Raw genomic sequence first — 4,222 nt, 5'->3', positions numbered from 1 at the left:
CACAAATTCTACAATTTAAGATGCTTAAATCAGATAATCAAAAATTACCAATCAGTGATGCCATACGTTGGTAGTCCAACGGATGGGCTTAAAAGTCATGGGTCTTGGGCCCAATGACTACAAGGTGAAAAGTCATGGGTCGTTTGGACCTAATGCCTATGACTGAGAAAACAACAAGTCTTCATTGTCTTTCAAAGTCAAACAACAGGACCAGGGAAAAAACTAGTTTGAGACTCTGTCAAACGAATTCATTCTACAGTTAAACCATTTCTGATAACCAAATGTTTCTCCTCTACTGCTTTAAATACCAATCTCTATTGTTGAATGGTTACCACACCAATGGATTTCAGACCCAATTCATTCTACACTTCTCTTCTCATTCTCTTCTTCTGTTTCAAAATCCATTTCTCAATCTCATCTGATACCATCTCTCCAGGTCAATCTCTCACTGGAAACCAAACCATAATCTCTCAAAGTGGCATATTTGAACTGGGTTTCTTCACACCAGGTAAATCTCTGAACTACTATATAGGAATTTGGTACAAAAATATCCAAGTTCAAACTATAGTTTGGGTAGCAAACAGAGATAAACCACTCCCCAACACTTCCTCACAACTAAAACTATCTGAAAATGGCAATCTAGCCCTTCTAAACCTTTCAAAAATCCCAATTTGGTCCACAAATTCGACTTCTTCCACCTCAAATTCAATACTTGCAGTGCTTCTTGACACTGGAAATCTTGTTTTGAGAGATGGGTTAAATTCGTCTATCGTACTTTGGCAGAGTTTTGAGCACCCCACTAATACATGGTTGCCCGGTGGGCGACTTGGTATGAACAAATTTACTGGAGAAATCCAATTCCTTTCTTCATGGAAGAACTCAGAAAATCCTTCTCATGGAATTTTTTCTCTTGAAATAGACCCAAGTGGTAGTAGTCAGTATTATCTAACTTGGAATAGAACCCAAAGGTATTGGACTAGTGGGCTCTGGACTGGAAAGATTTTTTCATTGGTACCCGAAATGACGTCGAATTATTTATATGATTTTAAATATGTTTCAAATGAAAAAGAGAACTATTTCACTTATACAGTTGAAGATAGTTCTATTCTTTCAAGGTTTGTTATTGATTTATCTGGACAAATTCAGCAATTTACTTGGTTGAACACTAGCAAAGAGTGGTTATTGCTATGGACCCGGCCGAACGATCATTGTGAACCTTACTCTCTTTGTGGACCTTTCGGTATTTGTAATAAAAAAAGCTTGCCAAACTGTGAATGCTTGCAAGGTTTTGAACCAAAGTCTCTCAAAAACTGGAATTTGAGCGATTGGTCGAGTGGGTGTGTGAGAAAGATGCCTTTACAATGTGGGGACGGCAATAAAAAAGATAAGTTCCTTTTGATGCCCGAGATGCAATTGCCAAAAAATCCACGGAATTTAACAGTGGGGAGTCTTCAAGAATGTGAATTGGCTTGCTTGAACAATTGTTCTTGTTCTGCTTATTCATACAACGGCGGGTGTTCGATATGGCGTGGAGGGTTGTGGGACTTGAAACAACTTTCCGATGGAGACGTAAATGAAAGAGGCATGTATCTTCGACTAGCGGCTTCAGAGCTTCCAAGTTCTAAGCATAGAAAGAAGAAAACATCTACTATAGTCATTGTAGTTGTAGTCGTTATTGGGGTTTTAGCTCTCCTTGGCATCACTGTTGTGCTGATATGGAGAAGCCGATGGAATCGATTGATGGGATCACTGAAGGGTGTTGAAGGCTCTCTCGTGCCCTTTAGGTACAAAGATTTATATTCCGCAACAAAGAACTTTGCCGAAAGGTTGGGGGGAGGAGGCTTCGGTTCTGTTTTTAAAGGAACATTATCTGATTCGACTGCCATAGCCGTCAAGATACTTGAAGGGCTCAGACAAGGAGAGAAACAATTCCGAGCAGAAGTTAGCACAATCGGAACAATTCAGCATGTAAATTTGGTTCATCTTCGTGGGTTTTGCTCCGAAGGTACTAAAAGGTTGATAGTCTATGAATACATGCCAAATGGTTCCTTAGACAATCATTTATTCCGAAGAGATTCCAAGACTCTCGATTGGAAAACTAGATACCAAATTGCTCTTGGGATCGCAAGTGGATTGGTTTATCTCCATGAGAAATGCAGAGATTGCATCATACATTGCGATGTGAAACCAGAAAACATACTCTTGGATGCCAAGTTCTGTCCCAAGATTGCTGATTTTGGTCTAGCCAAGCTTTTCGGTCGGGACTTTAGTCGGGTTCTTACCACGATGAGAGGGACTAGAGGCTATCTTGCACCGGAATGGATCTCTGGCCTACCTATCACACCAAAAGCCGATGTTTACAGCTATGGAATGATGCTTCTTGAGATTGTATCGGGAAAGAGAAACCTAGAGCAAACAAGGGATGATAAATTTGATTTTGTTCCTATTACTGTAGCGAGAAAACTTAACAATGGCGAAGAAGTTCTTAGTCTATTAGATTATAGATTGGAAGGTGTTTGCAATGCAGAAGAGATTGTTAGAGCTTGTAAAGTTGCTTGTTGGTGCATTCAAGATGATGAAAAGGATAGGCCATCATCGGGACAGGTCGTTCAACTGTTGGAGGGTGCATTAGAGGTGAGCACACCTCCGATCCCACTATATCTCCAAACTCTTGTGGAGAATCTTGAGTGTAATGGAGTCCTTTTTGAGTCTTCTTCTGATGAACGGTTGAAGGTTGAAGGTACGGAGTAACATTTGAACTACTTCTCAGGCCAAAAGGCACTCCACCATGTTGACAAGTACCAATTCACAATCAAGGTGACTATATTGTGAGTTTCTACGTCATACTTATAAGTTACATATTTTCTTTGTTGTTGTTGTTGTTGTTGTTGGTACTTAGGTTGTGGCTGTTCTTATAACTTTATATAAGTGATATGTTATTCTTGCTTTAAATCATTCCGATCGAAGGAAAAAACAAGATGGTTTTCTCTCGTGTTCGCTCTTCTTTGTGAAGATATTTGGTCCTATGCATTGCCGAAGAAAAAGAAGGTTTTGATATTTTTTTAAGGGGAAGGAGTTGTCCTAATGCTTCAGCTTTTAGGAATAACAAGCTTATATAAGGAGAAGGTTTCTGATCATAAGTTGAAGGCTAATTTAAAAGAATCCAAAACACAGATAACGTTTTCTAGTAACCAAAGCTTCTTAGAGTGGAAATAATCATCATTAATGTAAAGATAGAAGAACACTATGTCAATAGGACCATGAATATTTGATGACAAACGATAATTCATTGTCACAAAAAATCAGTCGATTTCAAAAGTTCTAACCCATATAAGACACAGGCGTTGGTTCAGTGTTGTCTCTCTAATAGAAGGGTTACGAATCACATGGTTTGAAGTTAGAAAAATCTCTTAAGGTTAATAATTTGTGTAGACAAAGTTGGACCCTTTTTTGTAATTTATGAACTAAGATAAGATTATGGAAAATTCTAGACTCAAAGAAGTTTTGAGGCTCTTTATCAAAGAAATGAATCTTTCGCAAAATATGTTTAATGTTAGTAGAGAAGTCCTCGTTTTGTCTGACTCTTAACGTTTTCGTGAATTATAAAAACGGACTCATGACTTTTCAAAACTCTTCAACAGAATTTTCTTGTTATTTTGTGTTCTATAATAAGAACCAAATGGAAAAAGCCCAATTAAATAACATCAGTGAAAAATAAATTTCCTAAAAAAGATTTCCTTTCTATATAATCTACTAAAGAAAAATAAATATATTTCTTCGCCAATATTTTTAGGCTAGGTGGGCCTAAATTCCAAAGATGGGTTGCACAAATGTTTTGCCCATACTGTTGTGGGCCTAAAATCTTAGAAATTAAATGATTGATTGGAGCCTTTTTCTTATAATGATCTAGATTTCAATCAGTCTAATTTTTGGTATCTAAGTCCATTGAGTGGTGGGGCCAAAAAAACAATAAGGTGATTGTTTTTTGTCTACTTTGATTGATAGAGAATTCTTTTGGAGAAGACAGACCAAGTCGATGAATTTTTCAATCGATCTTTCAGAGGGTATTGGGTGCATAAATTTTAGTTTCTAAAAGCTTCATGCTTTATCAATTGAGAATAATGGGGAAAGGCGCTTCAATTGCTTGATATATATCTTCGAAGATGTTTATGACTTTTATTTATTCTTAGGCTTCACATTTTATTAGTGAAGAAAGAGACTA

General features: G+C 37.4%; 1 pseudogene; it reads left to right on the top strand.

The window, feature by feature from the left end:
- Positions 1 to 276: 276 nt before the first annotated feature.
- LOC147387413 (G-type lectin S-receptor-like serine/threonine-protein kinase At2g19130 pseudogene) lies at positions 277 to 3,014 on the top strand (annotated as a pseudogene).
- The last annotated feature ends 1,208 nt before the right edge of the window (positions 3,015 to 4,222 follow it).

This window comes from Akebia trifoliata, chromosome 13, assembly GCF_017979445.1.
Source record: "Akebia trifoliata isolate Shusen 1 chromosome 13, ASM1797944v1, whole genome shotgun sequence".
NCBI classification, from domain to species: domain Eukaryota; kingdom Viridiplantae; phylum Streptophyta; class Magnoliopsida; order Ranunculales; family Lardizabalaceae; genus Akebia; species Akebia trifoliata.
The sequence above is the reverse complement of the archived record's forward strand: the minus strand, read 5'-3'. Positions and strand labels throughout refer to the sequence as shown.